This window comes from Cuculus canorus, chromosome 5 (genome assembly GCF_017976375.1).
Source record: "Cuculus canorus isolate bCucCan1 chromosome 5, bCucCan1.pri, whole genome shotgun sequence".
Classification (NCBI taxonomy): domain Eukaryota; kingdom Metazoa; phylum Chordata; class Aves; order Cuculiformes; family Cuculidae; genus Cuculus; species Cuculus canorus.
In genome coordinates, this window is record NC_071405.1 from 44,127,271 (window position 1) to 44,148,821 (window position 21,551).

The window sequence follows — 21,551 nt, forward strand, 5'->3', positions numbered from 1 at the left end:
TTTTGGCAGCTCTTCATCCAGAGATCAGCAGACCACAGATTGCACAGCAGTCCTGCTACCAATCCTATTCCAGAACCCTGGCATAGAGACCTCTAGGTTATGTACTAATCCCAATATCAAGCTCAAAAGTTCTCTCCTCACAGGTACAAGTACTTTGCACTGTTTCACAACAAATCTGCAGCAAATTTGAAATACTCAAAACTGAGAGTGAATATATTTTAACGGAAAAACAATTCTACCCACTATCACTTGTTGCTTGCTTCATACCTCATACTTCATGCAAAACCACTGTAGAACTGCTTGTTTCCACAACAGTTCCAGAGCTTGCAACACAATACAGAAGCGACCAGCCAGAGTACCTGATCCACCAGTAAATTACAGTAAATCAAGCAGGTTACAGTGTGCTAGCTGAATTACAGCACCTGACAGTAGTTTTTCCACAGGTGTCGTCTTTACCTGCTGCAGTCACAGGAGATTTAAGCTATGTAGCTACGGACTTCCACAGCTGGGCACAAGAAAATTGTTATCACAGCTATGCCCACAACCTGCCCAATGTTGAAGTCACACAGAGACTGCATTTCACTCCTCAAAAGGCTTTGTCTTAAATACCACTCAACAATGCCACACCAGGAACAATGTGGACCATAAATACAATAAAAGACATGAGCATAAGTTATTAATTCACTATTTATATTCAAGATTTTTGATGACAAAATATTTATCCTAATAAGCACAAGGTAAACCAGTTAATGGTACGCAGATTAATGAAATCCTCTCAAATATTTCAAACACAAATACAGAATGAGTAAAAAAATCTCATAAGCACAGGAAGAGAGGAGGAAATATGCAACACATCCTATTCTGTACCTCAAAGAATGCTAGGGTAGATACTTTGCTTCAGGACAAAAATCAGCCATCACATCAGATCATGAGGTTTCTAAGTTTAATTTACAGTAATGATGCTGGGATAAGACTTTATTAGTCACTGGGTAAAATACAAGTTGTACAGAACAAAGAATATGAACTATAAGTGGGATTAAAATCAGTCTCAGCAATTGAAAAAGATGGTTTTGCGAGCTGCAAGGTGATGGCAACTTCCTTCCTTCCAAGTATTTGGAGAATTTAAATTTAAACCAAAGCTCTCCATTTCTTACCACCTTAGCAGCCAGTTTTATTAACTGGCAAAGCCTCTGAAAGTCTCCTCCATAAGTGTCCCGAGAATAGACATCGCAAGTTCTTACACCTGACTTGGAAAGGATACTGGAAATGAAAGAAAAGGAATTTGACTAAGAAGTAAATTTTACAAGTCTCAAAGCACTCTATGGATCTGACATTTGGAAATGCTAGGGAAGAGTCATCACTTTAGCAGTCTTTCAACTATCATTGACTCTTCCAAAGATCTATCTGTTCTTTGTGTTCTCTTTATCCTTTACATGACAAAAAAAGTTGCAAGCCAAATGTTTGTTTTCTATGACAAATCACCTTTAAGTTTATAATCTATCCTGACACTGGGACAAAGAGCTCATTTTCAAGTTTAAAGTTATTCATCACTGAGCAAGGATCTGAGCTGCACCAAGAATAAATGAGTTTCAAAAATATGTAGTTGCAAGTCCTTACACAGCCATTTGAAATGTCTAATGCAATCACGCAGTCCTGCAGTTTGCTTCCACTAGAAAGGCTTTTGCATCTAGATTCATCTCTTGGAATTGTCCTACACTACAGAAAACCACAGAGCGTTCAGATTATTGATTTGACAATACTTTACTTTGAGACTTTTCACTGTGTACTTAAGCAGAAACCTTTGAGTGACAAATCTGTATTCTGACATACAGCAATAATTACCTTCTGATGAGAGCCGCAACGGAGAGCGTGCTCCCACTGTTTTAAAAACAAATCCTCCAGATAAATCCCTGGTATCTTCATATAGCTAGACTGGGAAGTGAAAAAAGGAGATAGTATTTTATTGATTTTGCAAGAGGAGAACCAAGGCAGGTAGAGTTTTGACATACAAAGCCATATAGACACATAATCCTTTTGCGATCACCAAGAGCTAAAGATCTAAATGATTTTTTGCAGATTGGGCCACAATTGATATGTTCATAGTCACGCCAATGAGATTTATGATTTCCTCAGCAGCTGGGGAATGTTCTTAAGGCTCAGCCTCCATCCTTAAGAAACCGGATGGCTCCAAAGGCTGGGAAGCTCCACAAGTACAGAAGGACTGGCTCATGCTATAGTTTTGCCCCTCTTTGCAGCGTAGAGAACTAATCAGTCCCTGGCTTTCAGGTGATATATATGCATAGTTGCCAAACTGTGTACTAGAGCCCCTGAACCCTCACGTGGGAGCTTACATGTGCTCTTATACACATTTTGGAATGCTGCAGTGCACTCTTCGCTTCATAAACAGGCCACAGGAACCTAGCTACCTTCTTTACTCTGAAGGGGGAGGCAGAATAGTTCTAGGTCAGGATTAGGTATATAGGCAGACTAATGTAGAGGGAAACTGCCCTGTTGTCATCCGTTATATCAGCTGTGCCAAATCTCCTCACTTTAGCTATACTTTACACTTGACTAAGCACTTAAGCTTTACAAGAGAGATCATCCATTATACAAAAATTATCTTTTATTGAAGTTTGTCTTTGAGATACAAGACACATGCAAATATTTGAGCAAATATCAGTGCTCCTGTTTGTATACCTGCAGCCTTCTAAGCCATTAAGTTCTTGTCACATTGCAGAAGATCACATCAAAACATTAAAGTTCAAAAAAATCACGATAGCAATGACAATCTGATAGCAATTGCAAGCACCATTAAAAAAAACTAGGAAAAGAAAATTCTCACAGAAACATCAGAAAAACATACGCACTACATGGATATGTTAATGTGCTGTCTTTCAGTCTCACAGGCTTGGCTGGGGGGTGGCAGGGGTAACGTTCTTCAGCACGTTTCAAGAATAGTTATGACTGTGATAATAATTTTTGCTCTTTAGCTCTCCAGAGTCCACACTTGAGATTTGCTGCCTCTAATGGGAAAGAAAACTTCTTATATCCTCAGAATCTTAACAATGCTATTTCAAATAATACAATGTTAAGGTTGTTATGTTACGAAAGGTGCTGCCTCCACAGATCTGTAAACTGAAATCCTCCCTATCGTAGCTTCAGTCCAACCACCAAATTACACTGTGCTTCAGTCACTTTTTGGCCCAATTTTTAGCACTGAAGGTGATTTGGCTCCTCCTAAAGACCATCAAACTTTTGACCCACCATTAAACTTCAGACCCAGTGTGGCTGTGCCAGGTGTAACACAACATGCCAACCAGCTGGCCCTGGCATCACAGCACTTCATTAAACCCATTGAAGAGCTAGGACATGGCATGATTAGATAGCAGTGCCAACACTGACTTTTAGGACTGGAAATCAGGACAGATGCACGAGCTTCTCTGGAAAGTACATTGTCACTAAAAAAATAAAACATGGCACAGAAATGGGGAGATTCCATACTGCAGCATTTAACTCTGCCACTACCAGATAATACGCTCCCCCTTCAGCCCAGCACAGCATAGTACGAAGCCTTGAGAATCTCCACACTGATAAAGGGTACCCAAGTGGCCCTGGACAGTCCATGCTTCAAGTCTACTGGGCAGCTGTGAAACCTCCCCTTAATCTCCTCATCTGTGTGCCCTGGTCTGTGCTACAGAAAAGGTCTCTGCATGACATTCAGCCCTGGTTTGATTGAATTGACAAAAGCAGTTTTGACCATAGATGTTAGTCTGTTATGAAGTGGGTTTTGCAGCAGACATCCAAACAGCAACAGGCAGCAGTAATTTCAGAAAAGTACCACTCCAGTCCTCGTACTGGCCATGTACTCAATATTTAAAGACTATGTGGCTGGGCCTTTGATTGCTCTATTCAACACAGCTCTGAAGAACAAGTGCCACATTGCTTAACCTCAGCTGAATCTTCATCCCAGTTCTCAGTACCTATAAAAAGGAGCAGTTTGATTTAAGTCCCCTCCCCCAAGCCAAGATTCATCATACCCAGCTTAAGGGGAGGACAGAATATTTGTTCTGTGATGAACCTCCTGGGACTTGAAAGACAAGATGAAATGGAATTTTTCTTCTTTTTGTTTTAAACCAGGTTTATACGACGGGTATAAGCCAGATGAGACAAGATGGGTTCTTAAGAGGCTAGGTCCCCTGCTACAGAGCATAGACTGAATGTTACCAAGATGGTACATGCCAGTCATTAGGATGCTAATTGGCCCCGACAGGGCTCTGGTGGACGAAGTGAACATCCTAACTGTCACTACCTGGAAGCATTGCTTCAGGGAACAGCCCTAAGGAGCCTAAAGGAAAGCAGTAGGTATGAGCAGGCAGAGAGATGGGGGTTCTTCGTATCTTTCTACAGTTGTCTGCATCACATATTTAAACAAGAGTAAAATACTTCTTTCTTTTTAAATCATGCTACTAAAAATTCCACTAAAAAAAAAAAACCTTTGGGTAATTTACATTTAAATGAACTTTTCACATGAAGCAGATTATTTTGTTAGTCATGTTTTTAACTACTTTCCCTCCCCATTTCCCAGGACACCATGACTCTTGTCTCCAGTATCATCTTTTTTTCCCCATCAACCAACCTATCCAATTAAAACATCAAAAATAAATTTACTTGTCAGATTTCCCTACTACTAACTCTTTCCTACTGCTCTCTTCTCATCAGAGCTTTACTTCACTCTGAAAAATTCTGTTGTATTGAGTGTTGTTGTTTGCTTACTTAGCTGGCTGGATTTGCCATCCCTGTAGTAGATTTCTAGCACTTTCAAAGCAGCGAATCAAAACTTTCTGAACAGTTCACTCATCACTAAGAGTGGTCATTTCCAGTTCTGGTTGGACAGCATTGCTGTAAGGCTGGGGAAGTGCAAAACTCAGACTGGAGTATCCATAAATTAAAAAGAGAAGACTAAGAGTTATCAAAATGTGGATTGCTGAAAAATAAATCTAGAAGGTGTGTTTTGTACATCACTGTAAAAAACTAACAGCACCAAGTGAAGCTCTTGAGTCAGTCACTAAGTGGCCTGGATGTGACATGTTCACTGTACCCTTTAAGAGACCAGCTGTGAACAAGGTAACTCTACTAACGGGATGCCAGAACAGACATTTACAACACCGGACCTCAACCCTGAATCACAGGCCAACATTTCATCCAGTCCTCGTGCACATGAGACGAAAACAGAGAAACTATAACTACATTAATCTATAACAAAAGCAAGGGGGCTCTGGAATAACATTCGTAAACAAACAAAACCTATGTGTTTCTTCTGATTGCCACAATCAGCTGTCCACTCTTCGTAATCTCTCACTACCGCAGTACCTAGGCAACTCAGCATATTTGCTCCCTAGAACTCCAGGGGGTGCAGACCAGAACCAAAGGGGCAGATAAGACCCCCTCTCCACCTTAGTGAACAACCCAGGTGCCCTGCATAGCCTGCTATGCCCCATAAATGTCAGTTTCATGGTCAAAAAATCTGCTGTGGATGTGAAGATCCTGGAAGAAATTAAATAAGAGCTTCCATATTTGAACATGAGAAATACTTGCAATGCAGGTAAGTCACCTTTTCTCCCTTGCATGCTATGTGAACTTCTACCCTTCTAAAACATAGATATGATAAGGTTGCATCAAGACTAATAACTAAAGGTGATGAATGGAAGGAAGGGGAGCAAAGTAACTGGAAAACTAGATTCAGTTACTTGAACTCCAACAGTCTCCTAAAATGGCTGTAGAAAACGGAGGGAAGGGGAATAAAAAGGGGGTGGGGGACAGCAGGAAGAATTGGTATATAAGTTTCCATGCACTTACCTTTTGTACTGGTACTGTACAAATCAAGTTTCTTCTTAAAATAGCTTGCAGAGCGAGAGGAAAAGAATGGTGGGTGAAAAAAAAGACAGAAGTGACAAAGCAACTGGGATTTCCGCTCCAGGAAAGCACCAGGTGGGAGAATAGGACCACAGTTCATTAGCCTCTGCTCAACTAAACCCTTTCCAGCTACCCTGAGCACAACCCTTCCCCAATGGACTGTAAGGTGCCAGAAGGATCTTGGAAAGCCACAGAATTTGTGCCTCTCTGCTGCATGCTAGACCTCATCTACGAAATAAACACGACTGGACAGCACATGCTTCCTACTGTCGCTTTGTAAAGCCCCTGCAACCGGCTTCACTTTCCTTTGTAAACAGGTTTTGTTGCTTCATAAAATGGATGTATTAGTCATGAATAAAAAAAAAAAAAAACAAAATTACTGGGGAAGGAAGTAATATTCTAAGTACCACAGTGAAAAGAAAGAAGAAAAGAAAAATATTAGCTGGAGAGTTTCAAGAAGGTTAGCGTTAGAAAGAAACAAAATATTGGCTCTGACACAGGAAAACACTCTTCTGAATACCAATGTATTCCATCCAGTGAAAAAGAAGCTATATCTACCTCAAAGGAGATTAAGTAATATACCGTGGTACCTCAGAAAAGGAAGAAAGGTGGAAAAGAGAGGCAAGCAAGCACAAACACAAAGAGAATAAGGCCCCTGAAGTTTGTTTCGTATAGCTTCTTCTCATTCACAAAGGAGATTTATATCTTTTCCTTCAAAATTCAGCATTCAGGAAAGTGGACTTAAAAGTATAACTCCATAATGATACACTCTTTTCCAGTCCCCAGGAAACTATAATACTGATTTATTGGTCAAAGAAATAAATGTGCCTCAGAGTTCCATACAAGGCACTTCTGCATTTCTGAACTTAATCCAGCTCTAAGATGGATAAGAAAAAAGGCCAACACTAGTGGAAAAATACAGCAGAAACTATTTGTGTAGATAAAAAGAGCTTTCTGAAGGCCAGTGTTCCTGTCATGATGGAATAATTTTCGTTCTTTAGATAAAGAGTTGGAGAATAAAAGTAGAAAAAGTTACAGCAAACACCCTGCTCCCTTGGTGCACCAGGACATTTTTGCTGGTTGGGCAGTACACTTTACTGAAAATGCCTAATCAATCAGTTAAATTTAAAACTGGAATTATTACATATGGGATTAATTTGCACAAATGTTGACATCAACATCTATTACTCCAACTGCCACTACAGCCAATGGAGAGAAACAGGCACCTGCAGGCAGGATTCATCTGTTTCTAAAGTAGTTGTCTGAAACAGGATCAGATGAACCATGTCCTAAACTATCTACTTCTCTTTACTGACTGGAAGGAGAGTCCATGTAACTTAGTCAGATGCAGCAGCTAGTTTGAAGGCACCTGAAGCTAATGGTGGACTCACTTCACCAAGCATTAAAATGATTGCATCACATCACCTGAGACTTAAGTACAGATATGGGGTTTGCAAAAATGAATTCTTACTATGATGACTGGAAAATGCAAATACAAGTTCCAAACTTCCATACAATCTACATGAGCAATTAAAAATTAATCAAGATGCAGCCTTTATAGCTGCAGGGGTAGCCTTCTAAATACAAGCAAAATTCAAGTGAGAGCAACACTCTATTCCTGAATCTGGAGATTGATACAAACAGGACTCCGGTGATGCTCAAGAGCATGAAAAGAGCCACTGGAGTAAAATTCACAAGACTGACAATTTTGCTTTTACAGAATAATTCTTCCTCAGATTCACGTCAACAGAGCTGTCCTTCAGCTCCTAAATCAGAGTTTAAACTCACCTTCATCAGGAGGCCAGCAGCCTACTGCTGATCACTGTCTTTCTCCATGGGCTACTCAGGAAGAGTATGCATGAGGAGAGTGTGCATGTTCACAAGTTGGAAATATCAGACAGCTACCAGAGACAGGCCTGTGTACGCAAGAAGTACAGTTCTCACCAGCCTGTAGCATAAACTGTGTGTTCCCTCCATCTGGAAGGGTTGGGCACAGCTAGGATGAAGTCTTTATTCAGGCAGGAGCATTTACTAATGCAGCAGTCATTAATATCACATGGGTTGAAACCTGTCTGATTAGGGACCATTTTTGTGTCCCAAAGTTGTATACAAAGCATAAGTTGCCAGCTGGGACTCATGAACACTGCTGTGGTACAAACAAATAAAATCAGCCTGATTTAGATGAAAATCCAAAGCAGAAGCTGTTTGCTTGCCCACATGCAGGATTAAATACAGAAGGTTGGGCTAACCTCTCAATTCAAAGTAAGCCAGACACTGACCTGCTTTGGCAAGAACAAATAGCTATATAGAAGCTGCCATAGGACTCAGAAGTTATTTATTAGTTATTTATTAAAATGGAGAGATTCTTTACTCCTACCAAGAGGTAAAGACAAGGGGACTCCAGAAAAATCTTCTGCAGCACACAAGGAACTGTCCAATCTTCACCTCCATTCTACATGCTAATTACTTTTAACAGTACTCACCTGAACTTTTCCTAGCTTCCATGGAGGTTAGAAGAGACTGGTACAGAGATCTTCATCTTTTCTTCTCTAAATTTATACAAATTATGTAATTGTAATTTTAAAGGACTATAGCAAGTGACTAGAAGAGAACTGCAAAATGAACTAACAATATATGTTAGGAAAGCACAAGAGCTCAGCTGGGCCAGGCAAACTGCCACCAGTGACTGTGCAGCTCACTCACGGACAGCACAGCCAGGTAACAAACCCTGACTTTGTGCATGGCAGGCTATGCCTTGCTCATAACCACATCCCACTATTCTTCAGAGCCAGCAGAAGGAAAACGACATTACACCAAGCAGTGGGAGAAACCTCTCAAATCCACGATATACAAAGCCTGAAAAAATGAGCATTATAGAAAGAAAGAGTTTGCTTGCATGAAATTAAACATATAAGTCAAAGATTATTCACAAAGATCAAGGCAACCTTCAAAGAAGCCAGAAATCCAGTGGGAGGCCAAGTATTTCCACATAGTTCCACTTTCCTAACACAAACCAGGGAAGCTCAGACAGAAGGTCATAAATAAGGGACTTTATTTTCAGTCTTTGCATATACTTGGTCCTGGACTCTGCCCAGTGTCATCCGGAGATAGAAGCAGATAGTGAACCATTTTTGGATACTTAAAGATACACTAAAAGGGATCTTTTCTGTGAATGGGAATGCTTTGTTTCTGAAATTCAAACTATAGTAAATTTACTAACTGTTTTATATAATCTACAAGAGCACTTCTAAGAAAAATCAAATTTCTGATAACAAAAGCCTCTGTAAACTAACAATGAAAGGCTATGATACAGTGGCTAAAGGTAGACTATTCAATTTAAGGTACATATTTAAATGTCAAAGTAACCAACCAGTGACAGAATTCCCCTAGATCCAAAAGAGTCTTGATGTCATCAAAGCAAGACCAGAGGATCCGTCTCAAATATATAATCTAGCTTAACCCACAGTTAATGGTTAGATGTCAAAATTAGTGTTGATGAAAGTACTCCTTTCCCTGACACTGTTATTGGAAGCAGTTCTGGTCACACCAAAATTCAAAGATGATTAGCCGACTCAAGAATATGTGCACAAAACTGCTGGTAAGAATAAGAAGGCTATCTCAAGAAAGCTTGGATTAAGTTGACAAAACACAGCCTAATAAGGGACAGGATCACGGCCTGCAAACACACTTGAGGAAGGGAGCAGCAAGAAATGAGAAGAGGCATTTAAACCATAGGATTATCTTGTTGCAGAAATGAGATAAACCAACTAAAAACACTTCTAGGCTGGAGGCCAGAAAAATCCGAGTGTGGCACAGCTGTGATCTGGAGAAGCCTTTCAGTGGGAGAGGTGGAAGAGAAGAAGAAAGTAGATAAAGAGAGAACCTGAGAGAAAGGACTCCTGCCCCACGTTGATTCCCTCAGCAGCAGGGAGTCTTCTCTGGAACTGAGGCTTGGAAAATCAAGTTGTTCTTGTCAGTGCTTAGCTCATACAGAGTTCAATAACTTGGTAGCCAGTTATTATGGAGAAGAGAAAGATTTACTTGGAGAGGGGTTGCTGTTTATTTCTAAAACAGAAAAGTTTTTATTTTCTTTAGACAAAAACGTAACCTCTGTTTTTCACTAGTTCTCCAGCAGCTCAGGAGAACACATAGCAGAAGCAACACATGGTAAGAAGATATAATTTAGGATCCAACCTTGAGTAGCCTGTGCAGCCAGACAGGACAGCATGAGTAGCTCTTTTCACCACCAAAGGCAGACTTCACACATGTTCTAATCTAAAGATCTTTCACCTCTTATCAGAGAGAGGGGAAACTAACAGGTACTGAAGAACCAACACTTAAAGCCTAAGAGATTCAAAGAAATAAAAAAAGCAGCAGTGCTCTGCAGTGGCTAGGTAGCACCAGCTGCTGGGCTGTCAATCAATCTCAAAGTACATATCCCACTTTCTACAGACTAGATTCACAGGGCCTGGATTCAGCAATACTTTCTGCAGTACATCTAAGTCAGTAATCATGTGAAAGTTTAAGCCAGAGTCACCTCAACCTAGTAAGAAAGCTGTTGGACTTGCTCTCTCTACTTCAGAAGCAGCTTACCATAAAACCATTAAAACACATATACTAGGGACTGAGAAGAGCTTGGTCTCAGGGAGAATATTTGTCATTAGTGGGTTAGCAACACCTAGATTACCTTCCTACTTATACTAGAATCCTGCCTTTCATCTTGCAACACGAGGTATTTGCCAAGCGTCAAAAGCTGTGAGAGCAAACTATCACCAGGCCGCACCATTCGTCAGAAATAATACTAACCCTAACAGAAGTAACCAGAAATATTCAGCAAGCAAAAGGCATAAGCTTTCCATAACCACTTCATTGTATCAGAGGCTCTTCCTCTTCCCTCTCTGAACACAAAGCTTCCCCCCTCTTTAGAAAGTGTAACGAGACTCTGTGTGCTCAGAATTATAATGCAAAAACAAAATTGTTGATGATCTAGAAATCAATTTAATGAAGCAGTTTCAATTCCACCCTTCCTTCCTCCCAAATTCACCCTCTCCTCTGACAGAGGAATTTGTTTGGGTTAATAAGGAGGGGGGGAAAAGCAAGCTAAAAATAGCCTCCTTTTTGCCTTACAGAAGTTAAAGCTATGAATAAACAGTCTGAAACAGGAATGCAATTAATCTCCCCAGCAAATTCCTACACTGCTTTCTTGTTCAGTTCTTCAAAACATTTTCATAAGGATCAAATATACAGACTTATTTCTGCAGAGCCAGTGGTATCCCAGAACTGCCCGCTTCCTTTCAGTAAGGTAACTGGCTTTGGCACAAGGAGGAACAGGTTATGAAACTGGAAGAACCAAAAATATAATCCAAGATTGTTAAGTACCAGAATATATAAGCAACATCCTTGCATCCTAGGAACAAAAACAAAACCAAAACAACAAAAAAACCACACACCAAGAGAACAGGAAAACATTTCTGCTGTTTTCTTTACTGTGGAACAGACAAATTGCATTATCTGTTAAGATCAAGCTTCCCACCAAAAAGCACTCGCAGTGTTATCCCTATCTTAGACCCAAGTCACATCTGTCCCTGACAGCAATAGCTGTCAGCACTGTAAGGGCAGGATGATCAGCCATCCTTTCCACCCTGGGCTGGATGCCAAAGCAAGGTTGGCTTACATATTCACAGTGAAGAGACAAAAAAACTTCTTTAATCTATTCTGTTCTCTATGCTATGCCATTTGCAAGCAAGCAGATCAAACCTCAGGGAGTATCCTTGCAATCTGAATATTTGAACCCTAACTTGATTTAACCCTATTCCTTTTCCACTGTATCACCAGTGAGATTCAGGTAATGCTGTAAGAGTCACGTGTACTATCCTATCAAGGCAGACAGAAACCTCTTGGCACAGTTACCTTTCTTTCCCATATTCCCAGTTTCCCACAGCACGAGGCATCACACTATGCTGCCGTGGAGTGCTACAGACACTGCTAGGATACTTGATATGAGCTAGACTTTAAAAAAAGAAAACGATCTCCCTCTTCTTAGAGCAGACAAGCCTTCTGGAAGGAGAAAGGAAATGCCTCACTTTCATCTCAGAGTTCAGAGGGAATGTTTTATACCTGTCAATCCTATCAAGATCTTATTTGACTCGCTGGGGACAGCAACTATTTTGAGGTAAGGCTGCGCAGCCACAAAATAGCCAGGTTCTGAAAAGAACTTTGCCCACTGACATTTGGGAAGCCAAGCATAAGACTTTGCCGTGACCCTGAAGTAAATGCTGAAAGCCAACACATAACAGCCGAGTTCAGCAGATATGACTACATAAGGCAAAGCCACATGAGGAACAAAGCAGCACCTGCTACTGGAACACCAGGTGAGGAATGCGAACCCAAGCTGTCTGCTTTTTCTTTAGGTTCAAGCAAGCACTTTCATTCAGAGAAGTGAGACGCACTTAGTGACCAATGTGGGACAGTGAATACTAATGCTGGGATATCCTGCTTACACCTCAGTATCCCTGGAAGGGTACAAAACTTTCCCCTTGAATTTCCCATGCATACTCATCGCTCATCATTTCATCTTGACTGCTAAAAAGACTTCAGGGATACTATTTGAGCTGTGCAGAAATACTAGTAAAAGATATCCTGGTTAATACTTAGGTTACTTCTTCAATCACTGCACTGTTTACCCTCAGTTCCCATCCATGTGTCCTTTAACAGAAAGGAAACTGGCACAGAGACTATGTCATGTTACTGAATTCTCAGAGGGAATCTGCAAGCAAACCAGAGAGCTGAAACTCGATTTGCAGAGCTCTAAATTAGCTACCAGATCCTTCTCCTTTCAAGTGGTGTACCAGCCAGCACGCACTTTCGCAGCTCACTTGGAAAGTCTCTTGGCCAAACAAAAGAACAAGCAAGTCAGAGCTTGACAGAATGGGTCAAGGGGAGAAGGAATTGCATCATCAGTGTTGCCAGTGCAGTATCTACTGTGCATCCAGCACCACATCAAGGCTGATCTGCTCCACAGAACAAGTAAAACTGCAGAGTCCTGCCTTCTCAAGGGTGCACTAGCCAAATATTATAGCACAGAAGAGGCCTTTGACACCACTAATCTGCAATGCCATCCTTTGCTGCCAGCTACTTTTAACAGATGCAAATGGAAATGGTTTCCACGGATTCAACTTTCTCAGGGCACTGTAAAGAATCAGAAGGGAAGAGACATTGACTCGAGAAACAGAAAGCAGGCTTAAGGGTGTTGAAGCAATCCTGCTTTTGATCTCAAAGCCAAACGCTTCAAAAAGCAGCCTAGGCTGTTTCTTTGCAGAAACACAAAGAGTAGGGCTTCTTTACAGCACCCATCTCAGTGTATCTCAGATAGTGCATACATTCACTCTTCCCAGTGACATCCCTTTACAATTACACTTGAGAAAATACTCGAAATCACCACAGATGATTTGTCAGGAATGCTAATTGAAATAAACTGGCATGTCTTTGCCACAGCCGATAGATTCAGCCAAATATTTGTCCATGCATCAAGAACCTTCTGCTTTAAGCAGTGTCCTCTGTCAGCTGTCACAGGACATGTCCCATTTAAACCTCTCTCCTTCTTGCTTTTTACTCAGCCAAAATTTATGGTCCACAGTAAGATTCAGCCATCCATCAGGCAAAAAGCCTGCAGCCAAGATCAAGGATCTAAGAGACTAACAAGGGAAGAGGGTGTCAGGGAAGATATCCTAGACAACCTCTGACTACATCATACTGCCTCCAGCAGAAACAAAGCTTGCTTTCAGGTTTACTAGAAGGGACCTCAGAAAAGAGTACAGAGGCCAAGCCATGACTTGTGAGCTTTGTGTTTGAAACAGTCACTTCTGCACAATACTAAATCAGAATAAAAGGACCAAGCTAGTCATCTCACACAATGCCAAGCTCCCCGTCGCACCACCACTTGGTCACAGAGAAAGGGTGAAATTCAAAGGAGTTAGGAAATCTTGGTCATAATGATCAGGGAGAACAGTGCTAATGCAAAGTACAGCCATGGCCTTGATCAATATTCCTAATACATAAAATATGGCTCTTGGGGCACATCTGCAGCACTAGAAGCAGTCTTCCAGCACAGCAGTTTTTTCCTTTCACTCAGCCTCACTTTTAACTACTGTTGATTAAAACAATTACTTTCACTCAAAGTTCAATTTCTGACAGGCATTATTTTCTATATATGCTGCAAGATGACTCTATCCTTCCAGGTAAAACACAATAACTCACTAGAAGCAACTTTTTGTAAATAATGTATGCATCTATGCATCCACAATATGGACAAAGGCTAAAAACACACATTGTGTGTCCAATTCTCTTTCCTATAACCTTGCAACAGAGATTTAACGGCTTTTTCCTTTTTAAAGCGTTGTTTCCTCCTGCTAATGCCATTAGGTCTTAGGAGAATCAGTTATCTGAGCGTGATTACTTCCATCATGCCCAAGCCCTTAACCCAAAATCTACACCATGTCAATATTCAATACCATTTAATTGTAAAAGTGTTCTACGCTCCCTTAAGCACTTACTATTGTTTTGTCCATTGAGTCCTCAAGTTTTCCTCAAAGCAAACACTTGTGCATGCATAGATTTTCTCCTGCCCTTCTACTCTTGCAAATGGATTCTGCACAGGAGATACAAAACTGACATATTCAGCTCTCCCAACCCGCACAAAGCGGGTAAATAACTCTAAAAACCAGAGACGGCTTTGCAAGCAAAGCCATCATTTCAAAGGGCGTGAAATATCAAAACCACCTGAGTGTGTTTTACTGAGTTACTGGCAGAAGAGAATTATTGACAAAAAGAATCACAGTCAAGTTCCATGGACATTCACAGACAGCCAGCAGGAGCAGGGAAGCATTATTCACTGCATTTTTTTTCAGGCAGAAATAAAGAGAATTTGAGGGAATCAGTATTTTCAAGAATTTTCATTTGATATCCAAATAGTTCTGAATTAACTAGGTCCCCTTTATACTGCTAGGAAAATTCCAGCCTCTCATTTTAAGAGTTTACCTAGGAACAGACTCAGGAATATTTCAGCACTGAGACACTCTCTCCTTTCACCTGCCACTGCCTATGACTAGAAGCCACACACGTATGATGTGTTTGCTTCTGGCATTCTGAACAAGTAGGGAAGTTTAAACTTCTTTGCCCAAGCAATAATTTTGTCTCCTCTTTTTTATTTAAATAATTTTCTTTCTGAAGCTGTTCTCAGAAAAAAATATTTTGTCCAAGTCTCATCTTGGCCATCGGATGAATAATCAGAACACACAGTGAAAGCGCATAGTCTTCTGTTTTCCCCTCACCACAAACACCAGCACAAGGTGTACAGGTGGCCAGACGAGAAGAGTTTGCAATGCTTAGCTTCCGATGTGAGGTTTTGGGAGTCACTTGGGATCGGTAAATCAAATCTTTTTGCAGTAGTAAGTGAACTGAGAAAGTATAAATAGAGAAGAAGTTTAGTATCACAGATTACAGCTAAAAAATTCTCACTGGGGAAAATAGACTATGTGTAGGAGAAACTCACTGTGACTAGTGGTTTTGCAGATGACACACAATATGGAGTCTAAGCAGCTTTTGATCTCCCACTGCAATAACAGCCAGCCTTTCAGTGCTGCCACTGCAAGACACGAAACAACAGATTCATGAGTAAAACAGGTGGTGATCAGGAGTCACTTCAGGAACAGAATTCTCAATCCAAGATAACAGCTCCTTGCTTCACAATTCCTTTCCCCTCCTCTCTGTACTTCCCCATACACTCTTCAACCTCAGTGAAGTTTGCTGCCAAAATGAAACTCAGGTCACTATTTAGATTGACTTAGTGGAGAAGCTCTCTTCTTGCACACTTCCAATACAGAATTAAAAAATGTTTAGAAGAGGTAACTTTTTCCTCATTGAATCTACACGTGAACTTATAAAGCAAGAGTAAACATGCAATGGCAAGAGTCATGCCAGGCATGCAGAGGGAAGCCCAAGTAAAGAATGCCCACAAAACAGCACCCTGTAAACTGTGGTCCACCATCATCTCAAGAAACAAGCTTTGTTGTTCCCAGGGAACAATGCATAGAAAACATTCAGAAAAGAGCACAAACTTACTTTTCCAATACAAGGTGAAGGTCATGGTAAGGGGGAGTAAAACTGATAAATATTTCTAATCATTCACATTTCTGAGACTAACAAATGCAAATGAAACATCCTCAGCTGGTGAAAGCAGTTTATGCAACAAATAACCACAAATGAAAAGCACCTCCTGCTGGGAGTGGTGAAATTGCACAAAGTAATGCTGCACAAGGAAAAGTAGGGTTGTAGCTATACTCAAATGCACAGTAACATCCAAATGCAGAACCAACCAACAGTTTAGTCCTGCCTATAGAAGCAGCAGTAAAGTCTGTACTTTGGACAAACATTTTCAAAAAAATCCAACCCCTTCAATTTCCATTGCCACTTTTGTTGTTATAGTGGATAATTATTTACACCACTGTTCTCTGCCACAAGATTTTTGGTAGCATTTCCTTAACATTAATTTTAGAACTGCAGATAGATTTCAGTTAAGCACAATCAATTAATCCCACTGCGAACTACTTAAGATTAAAAAAATCAACCCCTACAAAAGAACTATGACATCCTTACTGACTAGAGACAACCAAGACTGAGCTTATCTACTCACTTGAAAGACTTTTGGTCTATAGATCAGCTGTGCCTGGTTTGCCTTGCTATTTCAGGTGCTTAATGCCACTAATTTCCAGATGGTCTAGAAATCCAGCACAACAGAAAGCAGGCTTCATCCTTGTTACATGCAGGAGTGTTGCTGTCTGATATTTCACTGCCACATAAATCAAGCATATCTCAAAGGAGAGTCAACAATGCACTCCCTCAGCATTGCTTTATTTTGGTTTTTCTAAAACAGAGAGCTAAGGAAGTAGATACCAAGAATTTCTTTACAAGTCAGAGATGCCTGATGATTTTTAGATTTCTTTTTTTTCCTAGACTTGACAAATACCAGAAGTAACATCACCTTTTAAGGTAAAAGGCAGCTGAAAGCAAAATCCTTCTTTAAAGCTAGAGTGACTCATAACAGCAAAGATTCTTCCTAGAAAAACAAATTCAACCATGAAGCAAGAACAAAGTAGAAGCCTTAATAATAACAATGCAAATAAATCTTTCTTTCCCCGTGACTTTTGTGGGCTGGTAATGGCTGACTCTGCAGGTGCTCTTGGCTACTGTGAGAAAAACAAGCTAGACAGCCTAATGGCTTGACCCAGTCTTACAATTCATTTGTGCCCCTAGAGAGCGCAGTGCGGTAAACACAAGCGCAGATGCATAGAACACATTTTGTCTTATCTTTTCTACAGGAATGCAAGGGGAAGTATGTATCTGAAGCTTATTTGCACTGCAGTCACACATGTTTCAACATAGGTGACAACCAGCCCAAGAGATAAGGCAGAGAAGAGGCAGAAACATGCATACAACACTGCCTCCAATAAGCCTGTGTAGTCATGTATAACACTGTATTGCCCTATCTTCATCACACCTGTAAAACAACGTTAACAAAAGCTAGGTCACAAGTGCTGCAATCCTGCTTCCTGAAACAGAGACTGTAGCTGCCATCAGATGTGGCAGCATTACACTAATGAGAGAATGTGATCTCAGTAGGCTGCATCTAAATCTACTCTTCAAGTCTAGAAGACATCCAAAATCCTCCTCTTTGAGTACCATAGCCGTTGCACAGATCTCCCTTGACCTGTCCAACACGTGAGCCCAGGCAACTACCGTTTCAGCAAAGGTGCTGGCACCACTAGCAGAGAGACCAGGTCTCCACTTCTCTCCCCACAAATGATATGTTGTATAACCCCAGGCAAAACCTTTTGTCTGCTTGTGTTCCACTTGCTTTTTCAGGTTGGTGTTTTTTTTTTTTTTTTTGCCTCTTCTTTTGACCAGGGACCACATTTTCCAAGATGTTGATGTCTTTTTATCATGAGTTGCTAAGCACAATGGGGCTTCTAAGCATTAACTTTAATAACAACAGGAATGTCAGCTGCAGCATAACTCCAATTAGTGCTATAAGGCCTCCCACAAACCCAGCTATACCAGACATTCTGCTCCAGAGACCAGAGGCTTGTGTTTAATTTTTCTGTCCTGGCTCGTGTCAAATGCTTCCTGGTTCTCTGGGTGCACCACACAATCTGGAATCCATCTAAAAAGAAGTCTCTGACAACTCGCAACCATTTAGCAGATTTTTTCAGGCTAGCTTCACGTGTTCTTGAAGAGGTAAACTTCAGCTTAGCAGGAGAGAGTGAATTGAGTCCTAATGCCTAAATTCAAACTGTCTGATCAAACACCTGTCACCAGACAGCTCAGCATGCTGGTTTTGGCTGGGATAGAGTTAATTTTATTTATAGCAGCTAGTGTGAGGTTGTATTTTGGATTTGTGCTGAAAAGAGTATTGACTAGCAATACCAGGATGTTTTATTATTGCTGAGCACTGCTTTACACAGAATCAAGACTTCTTATGCTTCTCACACTAATCCACCATCGATGAGGCTGGGGGCACACAAGAAGTTGGGAGGGGACACAGCTGGGGCAGCCAACCCCAAGTGGCTAAAGGGATATTTCCATACCATATCACATCATGCTTCGCAATAAAACGCTGGGGTAAAAAGAAGGGGAAAACATTCGGAGTCTTCCTGAGTAATCATTATGCGTGATGCAGCCCTGCTTTCCTAGAGATGGCTCAACACCTCTGCCTGCCAATGTAAAGTAGTGAATGAATTTCTTGTTTTGCCTTGCTTACATGTATGGCTTTTGTTTTACCTATTAAACATTTATCAACCCACAAGTTTTCTCACTTTTACCCTTCCAATTCTCTCCACCATCCCACCAGCGAGGGAAGTGAGTGATCAGCAGTGTGGTGCTTAGCTGACTTCTAGGCTTAAACCACGACACTCAGCTTTCCAGGAAAGTGGACACCCTGAGCTAGACAAGAGTCCTGATCTCTACATTTCTTGCTTTGAAACAACTGTACTTGCTCTCCCCACTCTTGCTTTCTTCCCTAGGCATTGCTGTCGGCAACAGAGATCAAAGTGACTTTCTGCTGTGACCCAGGATAGCTGTTCCCTTGAACTTATATTTCTCTTCACATTGGTCAAGGACTCTGGTTTCTAGATGCAGGACATCTCTCAGTGCCCTAGTGCTGCACAGAGCTTGCTGCTACTTCAAAGAATGAGAATGGGTTGGGTTGGAAGAGACCTTAAAGATCATCTGGTTCCAACTCTCCTGCCATGGGCAGGGACAACTCCCACTATATCAGGTTGCTCAAAGCCCCATCCAACCTCGCCTTAAACGCTTTCGGGGATGGGGAACTCACTGCTTCTCTGGGCAACATGTCCCAGTGCTTTGCCACCCTCACAATAAAACAAACTCATCCCAATATCTAATGTAAATCTACCCTCTTCCAGCTTAAAACCTTTACACCCTCCCCCATCCTATCACTACACTCCCTGATAAAAAGCCCCTCCCAGTTTTCCTGTGGGCCCCCTTTAAGTACTGGAAGGCCCCTATGAGATCTCCCAGGAGTCTTCACTAGGCTAAACAACCCCAACTTTCTCAGCCTGTCCTTGTATGGGAGGGTGCTCCAGCCCTCTGATCATCTGGATTCGCTCTAACAGATCCATGTCTTTCCTGAATACAGCATGCCAGGAGGGGTCTCAGAAGAGCAGAGCAGAAGGGCAGAATCACCTCCCTCACCCTGCTGGTCACACTTCTTTTGATGCAGCCCAGGATATGGTTGGCTTTCTGGGCTGTAAGCACATATTGTTGGCTCACATTCAGTTTTCATCCACCAACACTCTCAAGCCCTTCTCTTCAGGGCTGCTCTCAACTCACTCATCCCTCAGCCTGCATCTATGTTTGGGATTGCCTCAGCCCACGTGCAGGACCTTGTACTTGGCCTGGTTGATCCTCATGATGTTTGCACAGGCCCACCTCTTCAGTCTGTCAAAGTCCCTATGAATGGCATCCCATCCCACTACAGTATCATCCACGCAACTCAGCTCAGTGTCATCTGCAAACCTGCTGAGGGCATACTCAACCCCATCGTCCATGTTCCCAACAAAGACGTTAAATACTACTAGTCCAAACAAGGACCCCTGAGGGCACCACTTGTCACCGAGCTCCATCCAGACATCGAGCCATTGACCACTACTCTCTGGATGGAACCATACAGTCAATTTGTTACCCAAAGAATCATCCACCTATCAAATTCATGTCTCTCCATTTTAGAGACAAGGATCATAGAATCATAGAATCACCAGGTTGGAAAGGACCCACTGGGTCATCGAGTCCAACCAGTCCTAAAACTCCCTTACACCATGCCCCTCAGCACCTTATCCACCCGTCCCTTAAACACCTCCAGGGAAGGTGACTCAACCACCTCCCTGGGCAGCCTGTTCCAGTGCCCAATGACCCCTTCTGTGAAAATTTTTTTCCTGATGTCCAGCCTCAACCTCCCCTGGCAGAGCTTCAGGCCATTCCCCCTTGTCCTGTCCCCTGTCACTTGGCAGAAGAGGCCAGCTCCCTCCTCTCCACAAGCTCCTTTCACGTAGTTGTAGAGAGCAATAAGGTCTCCCCTCAGCCTCCTCTTCTCCAGGCTAAACAACCCCAGCTCTCTCAGCCGCTCCTCGTAAGACCTGTTTTCCAGCCCCCTCACCAGCTTCATTGCTCTTCTCTGGACACGCTCCAGAGCCTCAACATCCTTCTTGTGGTGAGGGGCCCAGAACTGAACACAGTACTCAAGATGCGGTCTCACCAGTGCCGAGTACAGAGGGAGAATCACCTCCCTGGACCTGCTGGTCACACCGTTTCTGATACAAGACAAGATGTCATTGGCTTTCTTGGCCACCTGGGCACACTGCTGGCTCATGTTAAGTCGCTGTCAACCAACACCCCCAGGTCCTTCTCCTACAGGCAGCTTTCTAGCCAGACTTCTCCTGGTCTGTAGCACTGCATAGGGTTGTTGTGCCCCAAGTGCAGGACCTGGCATTTGGCCTTGCTAAACCTCTTACCATTGGTCTCAGCCCAGCAGTCCAGCCCCTTCAGATCCCTTTGCAGAGCCTCCCTACCCTCCAGCAGATCCACACTTCCACCCACTTAGTGTCATCCGCAAACTTGCTGAGGGTGCACTCAATGCCTTCATCCAGGTCATTGACAAAGACATTGAACAGAGCTGGACCCAGTACTGAGCCCTGAGGAACCCCACTTGTAACTGGCCTCCGGCTGGAGTTAACTCCATTTACCACCACTCTCTGGGCTCGGCCATCCAACCAGTTTTCAACCCAGAGGAGTGTGCACCTGTCTAGGCCAGAGGCTGACAGTTTCTGAAGCAGAATACTGGCCGTCACCAATCACCTCTCTGTTTCCACGTGCCTTAGCATAGCTTCCAGGAAGATCTGCTCCGTGATCTTGCAAGGCTCAGAGGTGAGACTTATTGGACTGTTCAAAGAGTGAACTTGGCAGTTAGAAGACACTTAGTACCATGACATATTAATATTGCCCGAGTTTTCACTCCTCTGACCTCAGTCACAAATTTATTTTTTTTTTCTTGCCCCTTAAACTAGAAA

At 42.1% G+C, this 21,551-nt stretch overlaps 1 protein-coding gene across 4 annotated transcripts in view; it reads right to left on the reverse strand.

Annotated features, from left to right (window-relative positions):
• TSPAN4 (tetraspanin 4) overlaps positions 1-21,551 on the reverse strand; it is a 454,376-nt gene that overhangs the window by 366,772 nt on the left and 66,053 nt on the right. For 2 of the 4 annotated variants that reach the window (XM_054068306.1, XM_054068309.1), the window contains exon 2: positions 15,464-15,556. The exons of the other annotated variants lie outside the window; for them this stretch is intronic. The gene's annotated coding sequence lies outside the window, so the exon portion shown is untranslated. The remainder of the gene's footprint in view (positions 1-15,463; positions 15,557-21,551) is intronic. 4 annotated transcript variants of the gene reach the window in all.